Source organism: Mus caroli, chromosome 1, assembly GCF_900094665.2.
Source record: "Mus caroli chromosome 1, CAROLI_EIJ_v1.1, whole genome shotgun sequence".
NCBI lineage: Eukaryota > Metazoa > Chordata > Mammalia > Rodentia > Muridae > Mus > Mus caroli.
In genome coordinates, this window is record NC_034570.1 from 109,561,169 (window position 1) to 109,580,978 (window position 19,810).

Genomic DNA, 19,810 nt, shown 5'->3' on the forward strand with positions numbered 1-19,810 from the left:
AAAGAAAGAAAGAAAGAAAGAAAGAAAGAAAGAAAGAAAGAAAGAAAGAAAGAAGGAAGGAAAGAAAGGGCCCTTAACTGGTATGTTCAAGCTATATTCCAAAGCAGACAACTGAAATGTACATTAAAGCTATCATATTTCACTTGCTTTCCAATACTGTAAAAAAATCTTCTGGATACTGTTCTACATGAGTTAAGTATAAGAAGTCAGTTAATAATTCACCATGGCCTTGGTGTTGTAAAACTTCCCAAATGTCATCCGATTTACAGATGAAGAGATTGAGTCCCTGATGATATCTTCAATACTGCACAGCTATAAGAGACAGTAGATTGGAAATAGCTGACCTTCTTCTACACAATCCTCATAGCAGTAGCCACACTGGCAGGAATGGGGCCATTATAGAGAGTTCCTGATAACCACTCCAAAATCACCTTAGCTATCCAAGTTTGGAGAAAATAAATCCAACAAAATTCCTCTAGGAATCCCATGCTAGGAGAAGAAAAACACTAAAATCTGATGCCAGCCAAAGGGTCAACTTACTTCCCAGAAAAATATCCCCCACATTTCTATTGCAGAAAGGATTTTTATGTTACTCACCAAGTGATCGCAGAGTAGAGTATACTGCTTACACTTATCTTCCAGGTAAGTTCATTTTACTTAGACATATAATGTAACTTCAAGGAAATTCACATCTATGTATGACTCAATGGCAGTTTTAATGTAAGGTTTCATTTTTGACATATATTTCACATAATCTCTTATAAAAAGTTACCTTTGCTGATGCTACACATATGCAATTAATGTGACAATGAAATTGAGATAATGGCTGGAGAGTCGTCATGGTAAAATATTTTGTGCAAGCATGAAGACCTGAGTTCAGGTGTTTAGTACCAACTTAAAAAGCCAGGTGTGGTGATGACTGTCTGCACCCTCAGTGTTGGACACATGCAAACAAGAGAATTCTTGGAGCTTGCTGTTTAGTCAATCTAGATAAATCAGTGAGCTCCAGGGTCAAAAAGAAACCTGTCTCAAAATAATTAGGTGGAGCATGACTGGTGAAGAAACTCAGCATCCCTCTATGGCCTCCACACATATGTACACACTTTAGTGTGCACACTAAAATGCACTTGTACACATACATGCATGCACATACACATATGCACTCACAGAGACATGGAAAGATAATGATATCAGTTGTGACATGAAGGTTGGCTAATGACCCCAACTCTTAGGCATACATTTAGGTCTGAAGCACTTCAAAGGCAGAGTGGATCAAAGATTATCAAGAATGAAGTTGAATGTTGACCAATGACCCCCATTCTTACACCTACATTTGGTTACTCCAAGGGCAGAGTAAGCCATAGGTACACTTTCTCCAGACACTTGAAGTTTATCAGGAGGGTACTTTCAGCACATCTGTGTAGAGAAAACACCTTAATTTTCTTATTTCTCCTTCTTGACAGTTTTCATGCCCTGATAGACTGTAAACTCATCACCTATTCTGATTCCTTATTATGTTCTCAAGTGGAAAAAATAAAATGAAAGCTCATGTACCGGGCGTGATGGCACATGCCTTTAATCCCAGCACTTGGGAAGCAGAGGCAGAATTTCTGAGTTCGAGGCCAGCCTGGTCTACAGAGTGAGATACAGGACAGCCAGAGCTACACAGAGAAACCCTGTCTTGAAAAAAACACACAAGAAAGAAAGAAAGAAAGAAAGAAAGAAAGAAAGAAAGAAAGAAAGAAAGAAAGAAAGAAAGAAAGAAAGAAGCTTATTACAAAGCTTCACTTATTCTTTCATTATGTGAAAAATCACAGGTGAGGATTAACAAACACATTCAACCAGGTATTTTCTATTTGTCACCTCAATTTAATAATTAATTGCAGCAGACCTGAGTATGGAAACAGAGATCTCTATAATTTTTATTGTATTACTCTTTAGCAGATGGTTTTTAGTTTTGAGTGTTCTATAAATACCCACCACTGAAAAGATATAATAAAAAAGTAAGCAGAATGAAGGGCACAGAGATCATCTGTGAGTTTGTCCATTAGAGCATATATTAATCATTTTTAGATTGATAGGTGTTTAAAATATTAGTCCGGATAAACACATCACCAACTTTGCCTTTCATTTTAAATGATTCTCATTTCTTCTGTTTGCATTTCAATCTACTTTAAGGAGTCACAAATAAAATATATTATATCATAAAAGCCATTAAATGCAGGTGTTGGACTGAAAGAGCATCTCAGGGCCTGCATTTTATGGAGATATAAAAGAGATATATAACCCACTTGAAAATTAATTTGCCTCACCTTGTTTCTGCTGAGAAAGAAATTTAAACTTGTCTGATCCACCTAGAGGAAAAACATAAGCTAAACTGTGCCTTTTAAGTGGACAAAATAAAAGGATGGAACTTTGCTTCTGAGGAATAACACCCACAATTGTTATGTTAGTAATAAGGTGATTTCATCAATGACATCAGTCAAATAAATCAAAAGCATGCTAAAAATATGGATGTCCTAATTGTCATTTGTTCCTTCCTTTGTTTTCATGGAAATCAAGTGGGTTACATATATGAAAGTAAGTCACAAGAACCATCCTAGATGGAATGAAGATGTTCTAAGGGATATTATGTACTTTCTCTTAGCTATTAAATTATTGAGACAATAGACCTCAAGAAACTTGAATCCCTCATGAATCTCAAGATGAGAGCAGAGAAAATCTGAAGCCTCTTACCATTCATAAGACTTGTTCTAGAAAAAGATTTCACACAATGCTGAAAAATTCTCAGAGGGCATTGCAAAATGGTGTCTTGAAGAGGTTAGGTCTATAGAAGACAGAGCAACATCTTGACTGGAACCACACCTTGACCAAAGATGCTTAGTTTAAAAAATAAACAAACAAGAACCTCTGTTCAAAAGTCATCTTGTTGTATTTTTTCCTTTGATGAGTATGAAGTGTCCTTCCTCATCTCTTTTGATTACTTTTGGTTGAAAGTCTATTTTATTGAATATTCGAATGATGACTCCAGCTTGTTTCTTTGGAAAACTTCCAACATGCTTTTTACTCTGAGGTAGTTTGTGTCATTGTTTCTGTGGTGTGCTTCTTGTATCCTGTTTGTGTATCCAGTCAGTTAGCATGTGTCTTTTTATTGTGGAATTAAGCCTGTAGATGTCCAGAGATAATAAAGACCAAAGATTGATTTAGTGCTTGTTATTTTTATTGTTGGAGGTGGTAGTGTGTGTGTGTGTGTGTGTGTGTGTGTGTGTGTGTGTGTGTGTGTGTGTGTGTGTGTGTGTTATTCTCTTCTTTCAAGTTTGTTTTGAGATAATTAATTTCTTGCATTTTCTTGGGTATAGTTACCCTCTTTCTGTTGGAGATTTGCTTCTAGTATCCTTTGTAGAGTTGAATTACTAGAAAGATATTATTTAAATTTGGTTTTGTCATGGAATATCTTGGTTTCTCCATCTATGGTTATTGACAGTTTTGATGGCTATAATAGTCTGGTCTGCCATTTGTGGTCTCTTAGGGTCTATATGACATCTGTCTAAGACCTTTGGGCTTTTAGCATCTCTATTGAGAAGTCTATTGTAATTTTGATAAGTATGCCTTTATTTGTTACTTGGCATTTCTGCCTCAAATGCCAAGACACCAGCAATCACAAAAGAAATTTTACTAAGCACAAAACACACATTGAACTTAAAACAATAATAGTGGAGGACTTCAATAACCCACTTCCAGCAATGGATGGATCATTGAAACAGAAGTAAATAGAGACACAGTGAAACTAAGAGAAGTTATTAACCAAATGGTTAACAGACATCTACAGAACAATTCACTCCCAAATAAAAGAATATAATTTCTTCTCAGCACCTCATGGAACTTTCTCCAAAACTGATCATATAATTAGACACAAAATAAGCCTCAGCAGATAGAGGTGACTGCAATAATCTCAGGTATTTTATCAAATCTCCAGGAACTAAGACTGGAATTCAACAACAACAAACAAACAAAAGAAACAAACAAAAGCAGAAATCCCACATACAAAGGAAAACTGAACAACTCTCTAGTCAATGATAACTTGGTCAGGACAGAAATAAAAAAGAAATTGAAGACGTTTGAGAAATCAATGAAAATGAAGGTACAGCATACCCAAACCTGTGAAACACAATGAAAGCAGTGCTAGGAGGAAAATTCATAGCACTCAATGCCTTCGTGAAGAATTTGGAGAAATCCTACAATAGCAACTTAACAGCATACCTGAAAGCTCTAGAATAAAAAGAAAGAAACACTCAAGAGGATTAGATGGCAGGAAATAGAAAAACTCAGGGCTGAGATGAACCAACTAGAAACAAAGAGAAAAATACAAAGAACCAATAAAAGAAGAGATGGTTCTTTGAGAAAATCAACAAGATAGATTAAAAACTTAGAAAACTAATGAAAGGGCACAGAGACAGTAACCATATTAACATTCAGAAAAGAAAAAGGAGCTATAACAAGAGAAACTGGGAAAAATAAAAATTCATCAGATCACACTGGAAAGCCAATATTTGACAAAACTAAAAAATATAAATGAAATGGATGATTTTCTAGAAAAATACTATGTACCAAGGTTAAATCAAGATCAGGTTAGCGATCTAAAATAAATAAATAAATAAATAAATAAATAAATAAATAAATAAATTTTTAAAAAGAAAAAGAAAAATCCCAGGACCAGAAGATTTTAGGGCAGAATTCTACCAGAACTTCAAAGAAGAGTTAATAATACTTCTTAAACTACTCCATCATATAAGAACAGAAGGAACACTACTTCATTCAATGAAGCCATAGTTATTCTGATACCTAAACCAGAGACCCCAAAAAAGTAAGAGAATTTCACACATATTTCGGTTAAGAATACCAATGCCAAAACACTCAATAAAATTCTCAAATACCAAATCCAAAAACACCTCAAAACCATCATTCACTATGATCAAGTAGACTTCATCCCAGTAATACAGGAATGTAACCCACTATATAAACAAACTTTTAAAATCACATGATCATCTCATTGGATGCTGAAAACGCCTTTGACAAAATCCAAACACTCTTCATGTTCAAAGTCTTTGAGAGATCAGAAATCCATAACACATACTTAAATATAATAAAAACAATATACAGCAAAACAGCAGCCAACATCAAATTAAATTGAGAGAAATTGAAGCAATCCCACTAAAATCAGGGAGAAGATAAGGCGGTGACTTTTTTCCTTATGTATTAATACAGTACTCAATGTTCTAGCTAGAACAATTATACAATAAAAGGAGATCAAACAGATACAAATTAGAGCATAAGAAGTCAAACTATAAGTACTTGCAGATGATATGATAATATACATAAGTAATCTCAAATTTTTACCACAGAACTCCTACAGCTGATAAACAACTTCAACAAAGTGGCTGGATACAAAATTAATTCAATGAAAGCAGTTGCATTCCTTTATACTGGATAAATGGGCTGATAAAGAAATAAGTGAAAAAACACCCTTCACAATAGTCACAAATAATGTAAAATATCTTGACATAACACTAACCCAAGAAGTGAATAGTCTGTATTATAAGAACTTCATGTCTCTGCAGAAATAAATCCAAGAAGACCTCAGATGTTAAGATTCCCTATGCTCATGGATTGGTAGGATTAACATAGCAAAAATGGTCATGCTATCAAAAGCAGACTATACCTTCAGTGTAATGTCTAGCACAATTCCTACACAACTCTTCAAAGACATGGAAAGGGCAATTCTCAATGTCAAAGGGAAAAAGCAAAACAAACCAAAACAGAAAAAAAAGAATAGCAAAAATAATTCTGAACAACAAAAGAAATTAAAAGAGAATCTCCATCCATGACCCCAAGCTTTACTACAGAGCAATATTGATTTATTTTTAAAAACCATGCGGTATTGGTACAAAAATACATAGGTCAATCAAGGGAATAGAATTGAAGACCTAGCAATATCTATGGACATCTGATCTTTGAGAAAGAAGCCAAAACCATACAGTGGAATAACAAACGCATCTTCAACAAATAGTGCTGGTCTAACTACTGGTCTGCATATAGAAGAATGCAATTTGACCCATATTTATCACCTTGTACAATACTCAAGTTCAAGAGGATCAGGGACCTCAGCATAAAACCAGATCCTCTGATTCCAATAGAAGGGGAAATGGGAAATAACCTAGAATGTGTTGGTACAGGGGGAAAATTTCCTGAACGGATCATTAATAGCTAAGGCTCTAAGATCAACAATTGACAAATGGGACCTAGTGAAACTGAAAAGTCTCTGTAAGGCAGAGGACACTGTCAAGAGGACAAAATGGCAACTTGCAGATTGGGAAAAGATCTTCAGGAACCTTTCATCAGATAGATGGCTAATTTCCAAAATATACAAAGAACTCAAGAATTTAGACTTCAGAGAACCAAATTAAAAAATGGGTTCAGACATAAACAGAGAATTCTCAATTGAGGAATCTCAAACAGCTGCAAAAGAATTAAAGAAATGTTCAACATCCTTAGTAATCAAGGAAATGCACATTAAAACAACCCTGAGATACCACCTTACACTAATCCGAATGGCTAATATCAAAAACACAAGTGACAGCACATGGTGGTGAGGATGTAGAGAAAAAGGAACACTCCTCCATTGCTGGTGGAATTGCAAGGTGGTACAATCATTTTGGAAGTCAGTCTGTCAGTTCCTCAGAAAATTGGAAATAGTTCTACCAGGAAACCCAGCTATACAACTCCAGGGCATATACCCAAAAGATGCTTACAACAAGGCATATTCTCCAATATGTTCATACCATGCAGGCTCCCAAGTGTCTGTCCTTTCAGTATCAGTGAGCCCCTGTGATTTATTTATTGATTCTGTGGGTTTTCTTTCATTGTCCTTGACCTCTCTGTCTCCTACAATCTCTCTTCGCCTCTTCAGGAGACTTCCTTCACTTCTACCTAATGTCTGGCTGTGGGTCTCTGCATCTGTTTCCATCACATCTCTGATGACAATTGGGTTAGGCCCCAGTCTATGAGTATAGCAGAATGCTGTTAGGCATCACTTCATTGACTCTTTTCATTTCCTTTCTTTCTTTTCTTTTCTTTTTCTTCCTTTATTCCCTTTCTTCTCTCTCTCTCTCTCTCTCTCTCTCTCTCTCTCTCTCTCTCTCTCTCTTTCTTTCTTTCTTTCTTTCTGGCCAGTTTTGGTGGCTTGAACATTTGTCCCAGGGAGTAGCACTATTAGGAGGCCTGGCCTTGTTGGAGTCGGTCTGGCCTTGTTGAAGGTAGTGTGTCACTGTTGGGGTGGGCAATGAGACTCTCTTAACCACATGAAAGCCAGGCTTCTCCTATCAGTCTCCAGATGAAAATGTAGAACTCTCAGCTCCTCTTGCACCATGACTGTCTGGACACTACCATGTTCCTGCCTTGATGATAATGGACTGAACCTTTGAACTGAACCTATAAGCCAGCCACAAATAAATGTTGTTCTTATAAAAGTTGTCTTGGTCATGGTGTCTGTTCACAACAGTAAAACCCTAAGACACCAGTTAGGTCTCTGGGTGAACCAGCCTCTGTTTTCTGCTCTGCCAGACAGTGTCAGAGGTGGACTCCCAACTTGTATCATGGATCTCAGGATGCACTATTCATTGCTTGTAGGTGGACTGAGCATTGGTGGGGGTTTGAAGTAGAGAGATCAGATGGAGAAAGAACAGAGGGAGAATACTTGGAGAGACAACTAAAATTCAGGGACAATTCAAAGGCAGGACAGAAAACTAGTGCAATAAAAATTTCCAGGAATTTATTAGAGTGACCCTAGCTAAGAATCCTAGCAATGAGGGATACAGAAGCAGTCTCATATTAGACAAGGGTTCCAGTGGAGGGATTGGGGCACTAACCCAACCACAAAAGCTTTGACCTACAATTTGTCCTTCCATAATAATATACTGTGATAAAATTGGGACAGAAATTGTGGAAGTGGCTATACTTTTCTTAAACATATGAAAATATAATAGAAACTAATAAAAAATATATATTACTTTAAATACATAATATCTTAAATGTTGTTATTCTCTCCTTTTCTTTTTCTTTTGTTTCTTTCTATTATTCTTTTTTCTTTCTTTTCTTTTTCCTTAGATAGAGTCTCTTCATACAGGTCTGACTTTCCTAGAACTCACTATTGTAGACCAGGCCTACCTCTGCCTCTTGAGTGCTAGGATTAAATCTGTGCTCCCTCATGCTCAGCCTAAATGTTTCTGTTTTAAACTAAATCAGGCTGGTGAGATGAATTATCAATTAAGAACACTTGCCAAACCAGATGGCCAGTTCAATCCCTAAGTATAAGGCAGAATGAGGGGATTAACTGTTATACTTTAGCCTCTAACCTCTACTCAGTGGAGGTTATAAAGTGACCAGAGAGTCCTCAAGAGGTTTTTAAATGATCAATGAGCATGCTTAGCTATCCAGAGAGTCCTCAAGAGATATGTAAATGACCAGTGAGCATGCTTAGCTATTGAGAATATTAAAGCTATTTGTGATTTCATCTAGACTCTGGCACAATGACAAGGATCAAGAAAACAAAGGATGCTTGCATGACAGGGGAGATAACATGTTCACAAAGGTAGTTTTCCCAATGTGAGGCTTACCTACTACATTCTATATATATGCTTATCCCTGCAATTTCCCCAAATCTGGGAAGCACAACTGCATAATCTCTGGTACAAGGGACTGTACTCATGCTCTCTCCAACCAAAAATAAATGGAGAAAAAACCCAAAAATGATTATAAATATCAGTGGGAACTGAGGAGTGGAAACACATAGCCACTGTTTGTGAGAATACAAACTGGACCAGCTAGTATAGAAAATTAGTATAAAATTTTCTCAGAAACTAATACTAGAATTTCGGACAACTCTTAAACTACCACCCATAGAACTCTATCCTATCACAGAGATACCTGCACATGAATGTTTATTTTCACTCAATTCACAACAGCAAGGAGATAGAATCAACCTAGATTCCCATCAACAAATGAGTTCACAATGAAAATGTGGTACATGTATATGATGGAATTTTATTCAGCCCTATAGAAAAGTGAAGTGATTTAATTCTGAGGAGCACAGATAGACCTGGAAGTACTGCATTAAGTGACCTGACCTAGGCTCAGAGAAAACACTGTGATCTTGGTCTCATAAGCAGATTCTAGCTTCTAACTGTCACATAATAGTATTTATGAGAGATTGGCTATGGAGGCTAGGGAACTATAAAGAAACCCAAGGAGGAGACAAAAGATATATTAAGGTAGGAGGTGAACAGAGTAATAGAACATATGTGACATCAAAGTAAGAATATAAAGAGTAATTAGAAAACAGGACCAGGGAGATGGGGGAAATGGGGTTGTAGAGGTCACACAAGCTAACTATGAGGGAAATGCCTTAAAGAAATCTGCTGCTTGTAAATTAATTAAAAAACAAAAACATATGTTCAATTTCATACTCTCAAAAATCAATGTACAGTAGTGTGTCTTCCTTTATACAAAGCACATAGGGTTTGACTGAGCAACTAAAGGTCACAGTGGTGGCATGTGAAAGCATCATGAATCCTTCATATCTTGATGTTGCTTACCACATATCCAGACATTTACAATTATGAACTGAACTGCAACATGAACAGAAGATGAGAGACTCCCCAGGAATTTTTCAGGCCTTCAGTATCAGATTAGGACTGTTGGGATATCCAGCCTCATGAATTAAACAATTCTAGAATTCCCAGGACTCACACAGCCTTTGAAAATTATGAGTGATTGTAGAAAATTCTTTTAATACACATATGTGTGTGTATGTATATCCTCTCATTCCCATTGCTCTTGTGTTGTCTAGCACACACTATATACAATAAAAATCACTTTAGAACTGTGTTGTGTGTTCTTTCCACACTATATGTTCTCAGTGCACTGACATTCTCTCCCATTGTGCACTGATTTTTCCTTTAAAAGTGAACTACTTAATTACTGTCTGATGAAAAGAAGACTCACAGTAGAAGTTCTATTGGACATTGCAGGGCACATGCACCTCCCTTCACTTACTGAGCTCTCTGAAACTAAGAGAAGAGAGTCTTCCCAGACAGGAAGCTAACACTGAGTGGGAAGGACAGAAAAGGGGACATGAGAAAGGAGGGGTTCTAGACTGAATCATCACTATGAATTGGAGTTCTGGTTAGACACAGGCCATGCAGGGTCATGTAATAAATCTGGCTCCCTATTTAGCCCTTTCCTTAATGTGCTCTCAAGCAAAGTGTGGTGGAATACCCATGGAAAACCCCTGCTGTGTACATACCTCATTCTGATCCAGAACCACTGCACAGTTACCCCCATGGTCTCTGTACACTTCCCTATTGCACTCTGGGAATACAGCCCACAGAACAGGGCCCACTCATTGCCTTGTTGGTTTGATTATGAGATTGATATTGCAAAGGCATACGTTTGTTAATCATACCTTAGTGTATTATGTCCCACTTTATGAGAAAGTTGATTCTGCTGAGTCTCACAAAAAGTTATAGCTAACAAAACTGGTCCTTCAGGCCTCATAAGCTTGATGTCATATAGTCCTGGTGTGGAATTCACTGGATAGCTGAGGATGGCTTTGTATTTCTGATTCCCCTGACTGTTGGAAATGTAGGTATTCACCACTGCTGTTAAATAGTCTGTGCTTATTCATTAAGCCCAATTTTTCTGTATATGAGGCAAGCATACATTTACAGACTGCCCACTGATTTATTATAAATGTGATTATTCTCAAAGATGCATGTTTAACTCTAGCTGTAATAGGTCTGCATGGACTACTTTGCTCTTAGCACAAGGAATTGTCTCCCTTTCACTTCCTGCAGGGTTCTCTTTGTCTGATTTGTTGAGGTTTCCCTGGAATCAGCACCAAGTGGGGACCAATGTTGAATATCAATGAGTCTCAAGAGCATTAAGCCTTAGGAATATTCATATTCACATAAATAATTTTATGAGAAATATGCTTATGCTAAAAATATCTCTCAAAGTCCTGTAGATCCCTCTTCCAGCACTGTTTCAGTCCAAGCTCTAGAAATATAATTTAACTGGACTCATAGATTGTTAGTTTGGGTAGAATTTCTATCATTATAAATTATATTTTTCATCAAAATATTCACCCATCAACCAGTCTACCTAATTCATCTATTTATTAATTGTGATAAGACTTAGCCTATGTTCAAAAATAAGAGTACCACAATAAGGTGGCAAAATCTTATTTCAGTGTTATTAATAACAAGTATATATTGTGTTTTATAAATAAATGTGTCTTAAGAAGAAAAGTATCATATACTTCAAAAATTTGGTAGTATAATGTATATGTTGGATTAAATGTGAAGAAAGTACATTTATGGGTTTATTCTGTTTTGTGATCAATCATTTCTAATGTTTTTCTAGTCATGTATTACATATCACACTAAAGAGACACCACTTATCATTAATTTGTATTTGATATAAATGAATGAGTGAATGAATAAATGAAATAATCTAGTAGTCATAAAGTAAATTCCTACTGCATACTAAAAATGCTAAACACTGTTATTTAAGTAATAAATACATAGCATCCTTATTCTCAAAAAATTTGTGCAAATAAACTGCTAACTTGATATGTTCCTGGAAATGTTTTCTGTGTAGTCCAAGGTCCTCTTAGAAGTGCCTCCATTCAATCAAACATTATGGATGACTTATAAAGAAAGAAAATTTTAAGTGGAGTCAATAACCAGAGGCTTTGATGAAGTCTTGGTGGACCAAGACTCTATGAGTATTTGTTAATAATACTTAATTTTAAGAGATTTTAGAAAAAGAAGATGAAATTAATACGATCATATCTTCAATCCAACAAATGCTTTTGTTGAATTCCTAATGTGAGCATAGTAACAGTGATATCTGTGCTTTTAATTCTAATGCAATGGAAAGATACTGGTAGAAGAGATTTGTTCATGAGTGAAATGTTGGACTTACAAGCATGATTATCAGGGTTCAATTCTTAAAACCCACATAAAAATGCTGACTGTGAGTTTATATGCTTGCAATCCAAGTGTTGGAGAAGCAGCAACAGGTACCTCATGAAACTCTCTGGCCACTCAGTCCAGAAGATCTGGCAAGTGACAAGTCAAGGTTAGTTCCTATTTCAAATAACAAGGTGGATGTCTCCTCCTTGTGTAAGGATACCCCCAGTGCATGCCTATTTTGATAAGTATTTGTATGCTTGTTCAGGTGTGCACATGTACACATATACATACACAAATTCACACAGAGATACTAATGCAAATGGAAAATATGATAGGTAGATCAATGTATTATGAGGGTATAAGTGAATGCTAAGACCCAGAAAGTCAAGAGTGTAATTTTAGAATGTGAGATATGGTAGTCAAAGAAACAAAAATGATAACATAACCCATAAGCAGAGACATAAGTGATCTGTGCATGTGAGATATTATGGTTATATCATTTGAAGCAAACTTAACAGCCCTGGAATCTTAACCTGTATAGTCTGGTAATGGAACATTAATGGAAAGACAGCATGTAGGGATAAATAGGTGAAGTCTTTGAATTCTATCCTAAGTTTGATAGAAATATTGGGTGTGTGGTGAATCTAGAGTGGCAGGATCTGACTCACAGAACTCTCTGGCTTCTACAAGAAAGAAATATCTGGGTCAGATTAGCTAAGAAACCATGACTTCTAGGCCCCATGAGAAATAATAGCATCTTGTACAACTCACAGGCAGTGGGGACAGTTCCAAGTACATGTGAAAATGGTCCTGTCTAGCTAGAACAAGCTATGTGTGTATCTTGTGGAAGCATTGGGATGAGACTAGAAAAAACTGATTCTCTAGAAAAAAATCTGTAAAGTTTTTATCTCCTATTTTAGAACTTTATACATTTTGTTCAATATATTTTGATCATCTTCTTTCATCCACCCATTCAATATTTTTAAAATTTGTGTGTGATGTATGTAAAATTTGTAAGTGGGTGCACGCATGGAGAAGCAGAGAAGGATGTCAGGTGTCCTGATCTATCGTTTTCTACATTCCTCCCTTTGTCAAGGGTCTCCCATGTGAATATGGGGTTAGGGTGGAAGCCAGCAAGTCCAAGAAATCTGTTTTCACTCTGCAGCAACACTGGGTTATAGGGAAGTATGCAGGCATACCTGACTACTCATGTAGGTGGTAGGAACAAGAACTCAGGTCCTCAAAACATCACAACAGGCATTCTAGCTTACTGATCCATCTCCCCAGCCCATTATAACCTTCTTCTTAAATTGTAGTAATATTTCCAATGTCAGTTAGGTTTTTGTGAAGAGAGAGAATAGAGGAGTTATTGATTGTCACAAGCTCAGGTGACCTAGAAGACAAAAAGTGTTGTTGATGTGTGTGTGTGTGTGTGTGTGTGTGAGAGAGAGAGAGAGAGAGAGAGAGAGAGAGAGAGAGATTTCACCCACTGAGGGGCAGTCCATCAGTTCAAAGGTCAGGTATAGACATGAGTGGGGAAAGAATGAAAACAGTGTTATGCACATTGAATGATGCACTGTGTAGTCATTAAACTGTTTAAGAATGAGATATAGGCTATGAAAGGGTGAGTGTGTTTCCTTTAGGGTATGCATATGAGTGTTTTGCATGCATGTGTGTATATCTGTATACTTTCATATGTGCACGTGTGTACATGTGAGATTTGAGTATTATGAGTATACATTTGATGCATGAATATGATTGAATGTTTGTACATCTAAATGTGCATTTTTGCATGAATGTGTGTATGTTTATGTGAGTGGGTGAATGTGCGCATGCGTATATGTCTGTTTGCATGTGTGAATATGTGTATATGTACATGCTTGTGTGCATGTATGTATGTGTGAATGGTTGTTATGTATGTACATGCATGTGTGTGCATAAAGAGTAGTTCTCTTTCAACTGCCATGGCTGATTCTGAATACACTTCATAGGCTATTGAATTCTAAGGTATCTAGAGCTCTAGATTACACTACATATATAATGGATGCACAGTAACTAAAGGGAGGGACCACTTCTGCAAGTTCCACTTCCTTCACACCTTCATGGTCATGCATTCCTTCCTCTTAATACAACATATGTCCCTCAGGGAGCTTGGGCACCAGCATGTATTGTGGCCTGTTGCTCATCAACCATAGGGCACAGAGGCTTCATGTATGTGAGTTCAGAGGCCCTGCTATGCTGTATGTTCATATTACAACTTATTTCATAGAAAAATCTCTTACCTCAAAGAACAAACACTCCAAGTATTCTAGTTGTGCCCAAACCTATATCTTTTAGAAAAATAAGGGATCTGCCATAATGGCTAAAGGCAAGAAAAAAGATGTTTGAAATGGGGTGAATCTTCTCTTTGGGGATGTTACTGTCCATGGGAAGTAGAGAGACAATGTTTCATGAAGAAACAGAAGGACACAGAAATTCTCCTGAACATAAAAGAAGTAGTAAAGGGCCTGTTTATCACAGTGACACAAGATTCTCAGCATGAGATGGCCCTTTAGGAAAAAAAAATGTGTCATGAGAGCTTGCAAGATGTCTTGGTTGCTGACATGTTTTGTGTACAAGACTGAGGACGTGACTTTGCATGCCCAGTACCATAGGAAAATAGAACAGGTGGTGAAATCTATAATTCCATCCCTGGAAAACAGTCTAACAGAATCAGCCTTCTGCAAGTTCAGAAAAACCAAGACTGTCCAAAGCATAATCTGGAGAATGAGCAGGTTGGTCTGGCTCCACTAGCATATAAACACATGAGTATGCACATTCATGTACATGTGCCCATACATACAAACACATGCTTGAACATTTACACACATATGCACATACATATACATATATGCATACACATATATATAAGAATCTCACATAATTCCTGATGCAGGTAGAGATAAAAATCACACAACTTGTCTTTTATTTTCACTAGGATGCTAAAGTTTCATAGACCCTGCCCTTAGGTGAGGATTATTTGCAAGACATTAAGAAGCACAAGACACCAGAAATCAGCTTTTTTTCACAATTGCCTCTTATTGAAGTAAAACTAACATGCAAAAATCATCTATTTTCGATGTCTTATCAAGTTGCTATCAACTCATTAATATTCTTTTAGTCTTCCATTTTAACAGTTTAATTTAGTTGATCTTCCTAATTTACATAAAGACAAAATCCTTAATTGATTTTATCCAAGCTTCTGTCATTCTAGCAAGCTTATTGCATTTTATTGATTTCATTAATATATGCAGACCTCAGAAACTAGCTTTGCTGGCCCAAATGGCCCAAAACTCTAGTTTTGTCCCAGAAGTGAACAATTATTTCCTTGAACCTTCTGCTAGTAGCCTTACCTGCACTCATTGATTCATTATCAGATATTAATATTCAGTAATTATTTCATGCCCCAAGTAATATACCAGTGTGCTTGTTGTGGTAAGTTGACAGTGCACAACTACTGGCAAGGGAAAGAGCACCTCTCCGTGTAGTTCAGGGAGTTAGTTCTATTGAAGTGCCAGCAGACAGAGCCTAAAGGGAAGATGCCATTCTGTAGAGAGGAATTTCCACAGGATGGGAAGCAACATAGAAAAAATAATCTGTTGTTAGGCTAAACAACAGATTTTGGAGAGTATTTGCCTAGCATGCACAAGCCCTGAATAGGTTCAAACCCCAGCTTCTTATAATCAAAGAATGGTAGAGAATATACCTGTAATATCAGCATTTTTGGAGGTGAATCCATGAGGATCTGGAGTCCAAAGTCATCATTTGCTACACAGAGGGTTGGAAGCCAGCCTGAGCTACACAAGACCCAGTCAAACAGAACCTGCTCTGTTCTACTGCCTGTTAAAAGCTTTTAGTATGGTAGGGGAAAGCCATAAAGAACAGGCAGCACAGAGTATTCTGTGCTTATGGACCACTAGATTATGATGAACGTGTGGATATCAATCAGTATACAAGGAACATAAAGAGAGAGATTTCTGACTATAAAATAACATGATCCAATTCATATAGAATGATAGTTTTGTTGTCAAACACATAGGCTTACAAGTGTTTATCACACAAATCTTTGATTCCCAGTCCCAGGTACCTACTACATGTGTTGAAATAACTTGATTTTAGGATACGTTATCATATTCTTATTACAACAATGCATTTGTTATGAAAATCTGTTTGATTGCTTTATGATTTTCTGCAAGAGCTGGATATTGGTTGGCCATTCCATTAGTCTCTGCTCCATGCCATGTGAATGTGTTTCTTGTGGACAGAATAAACTTTGGGTTGAAGATTTTGTGGGTAGATTGTTGTCCTTATTGCTCCACTGGGGTTACTGCCTGGCTAGAGAAGGTGGCCTCTTCAGGTTCTATTTCTCCAGTGCTATGAGTCACAGGTAAGGTCTCCCCCATTGATTCTTGGTTGTGTCCCTTTTCCCAAGTCTCTGTTTTGTCCAGGATATGCTCACCCTCCTCCCCACCACCATCAGTTGCAGATTTCCATTAATTCTAAGGGCCACCTGAACATCTCTCCTGTCCCTCCTCACACCTGATCCTGATCATCTCTGTTTCTCTCCCATCTCCTCTCCCTCCCAGCTTCCTCTCTCCATCTCCCTTCTTAATGAGAATTTTAAGATTGGCAAATAAATTAATATAAAGACTACTTAATGAAATTACTACTGAAACTGCATTGTATACTGAGTTACTTTCAAAATAGTTAATTAAAATTTAATTAATATATATGATATAAAATGTAATTTAATTAAATTCTAATTTATTTAATATTTAATGTTATTTTAGGAAACATCAGTAAACAGTACTTAATCTTGGCCTGTAGACATGATTAACAGGATAAAAGCATCGTTCAAAGCACAAGGATATAATTTTGAATCTCTAGATATTAACAGAGCTCCAGTATGGCTTCAGAAAACCTGTCATATTTTGTTTGTTTGATTTGTGTGTGTGTGTGTCTGTGTCTGTGTCTATGNCTCCCTCTGTGTGTGTGTGTGTGTGTGTGTGTGTGTGTGTGTGTGTGTGTGTGTGTTTTAAGACAGGGTTTCTCTGTGTAACAAGCCCTTGTGATCCTGAACTTTCTTTGTAGATCAGGTCAGTCTTGAACTCACAGGGATCCTCCATCACACTCTACACCAAACTCCAGAAACTCCAGAAACTCTACCTTAAAGGAATGAAGTGAACAGGACATTTACATCTTCTCTGACCTCCATGCAAGGCATATCAGAATACCAATTTCCTCTGAGTTAAAGCAAATCAGGTTTAATGAAAGTTCTTTTAGCATCTCGATGTCCTAAAGGGAATAAGATACTCCACCCTCTATGAAAGCTCCTTAAAACTCAGAAAGGAAATATTTCAAAAACTTCAGAATGTCCCTAAAACTGACCAGATTCACTAGGCTCCTCCCTCCTCCCCAAGAATATATAAGCAGCAAATACTACTAAGAAAGACTTTCAAATAAGCACAGCTGCATAGAAGAGGCTGAAAGCAGCAGAATTGTCAAGTAGAGATCTGTGATATGTTGAACTGTCCACAAGTCAGACAGCGAGGTTCAAGTTTTCATGAGCTACGCACATCAGGGTAAGCTTTGGTTATACAGCTGTCTTTGAGATACTTTTGCCTCTGTAAGTAACTCCACACCCACAAACCTCTAATTAATTTCAATAAGTCATTTGTTCAGCAAGCTGGAATTTGGTATTATACTTAGTTTGGTCTTGATTCTTCACCTTAGGTATGTAAACCTCTGTTCATATCTCCCTAGGGATAGTGTCACACAACAATATACTGGCATGATCACATACATAAACACACACCTGCACATACCACACTCAAGTGCATATACTACACTACACATATACACTACACATCTGTGCATATAACATTACAGATATGCCACGTAGACACTTGTATGCTATTCATGCATTGTTAAACACACACACACACACACACACACACACACACAAGAGCCTGAGAAAAGCAACCTAAGAAAGGAAGGCTTTGGTTTTGGCTCATAAGTCAGAGGTAAAGTTCATCACGGTGGCATAGTCACAGCAGGGGTAGTGCTGGGACAGCTGTTCAAATGGCATCCACAGTCAGCAAGCTCACAGATGAATACCAGTGCTCAGTTCACTTTCCTCTTTGTATTCAATCCAGGACACCACCCTATTGGGTGGTGCTGACCACATGTGGTGTGGGTAGTTCTTTCACAGTCCAACATTTAAGGAAGATGCACCTTGAGTTGACAATTAACTATTCTGAATATTATGACTTAGCACATTTTTTTTCTTGGTATGTTTGACACAACACAGACACAGAAATATACATATACACATTCAAAGCTATGATTATTATTTTATTGATCACAGGTGAACTGAACAGCATCCATAAATATTGATGCTTTTTATCACACTTGAAATATAAAACAATGTGATGTCTTACTAACTAACTCATTCAGAAGCATCAATTTTATTTGTTACATTTTGTTAGCATTCAAAATATGGAAAATGAGTGAGAAGTGAGGCCAGCACACAAAATTCCTAAATCACTATCACCTACTTCTTCCAGCAATGTTTCATTATCTAAAGGTTCCACAGCCTTCCCAAATAACCCCAGTACCAGGGATGATGTACTCAGACCCTTAAGGCTGTGGGGACAAAACAGATGTAACTAAAAATGAAAGAATGAAGTCTCAAATCTGCTCTTCAAAATATCCCAAAATCATTTTCTTTTTCCAATCGGTGCACAAAACTACAATGTGTGAAATTAAGGGAATGAAGTCACATAAGTGCCTTCAACCACATCTTAAGGTACAATATGAAGATCACTTTGTTTTCACCTTAGGCATTAATATTTAATTAAGAAATCTAATTCATTGCTTCCTTGTTACCATTATTACATATGGTGTCTTGTATGACAGAAGTTCAACATATGGCATCATACGCCTTTAGCTTGGTCTTGGATTTGCTTTTGGATTTAACTGAATACTGAATTTAACTTTTGAACATTGTTAAGTATTTGAACAAAAGATGCATTAATATTCTCTCTCTCTCTCTCTCTCCTCATTGGTTTATAAATGCAGATATAAAATGGACACAAATGCTATACTCATTCTAATTCAAATCATCTTCATGGTGTTTTCATATTCTGTCACAGATTTTGTGAAGGAAACAAATACAGTACCATTTAGCCATGGGAGCCTGAGGCCATGGCAGGCTGTTTTTGTTTCATTCATTCCATGGAATTGGAACCTCTAGGCTTTCTTTCCTAGTTCATATGAGAGCATTTTTTTATTTTGAGAATTTAAATAATATATTATTTAAAATTTGAATGATAAATATGCATATTTATTGGAAATAATTTGAAAAAGAAAATATAATAACAAAACAACCCCAAATCTTTTTACAGAGTTCTCCTAGTGCCTTGGGTGTTAAACATCATGTTTCCAAATTTGGAGATACATAGATTTCAATTCTGAGTCATATTGTTTTCTTTATGCATTGTGGTGACAAAATGCCTAACAAAAATAACTCAAAACAAAAAAGGTTTATTTGGATCATGGTTTTAGAGAGATCTCCCCAATCCATCACAGTGAAGAAGGCTTAACAGGGTATCTTTGGTTATGGCAGAGGGAGAAGGAGGTAGGCATTTTACAAAGAAAGAAAGAAAGAAAGAAAGAAAGAAAGAAAGAAAGAAAGAAAGAAAGAAAGAAAGAAAGAAAGAAAGAAAAGAAAAGAAAAG

General features: G+C 36.7%; 1 non-coding gene across 1 annotated transcript; it reads left to right on the plus strand.

Moving 5' to 3' along the window:
• Nucleotides 1-8,610: 8,610 nt before the first annotated feature.
• Nucleotides 8,611-8,774, plus strand: LOC115032444. The gene has a single exon (XR_003838121.1). It is a non-coding gene; the product is annotated as a U1 spliceosomal RNA (small nuclear RNA).
• Nucleotides 8,775-19,810: the final 11,036 nt, after the last annotated feature.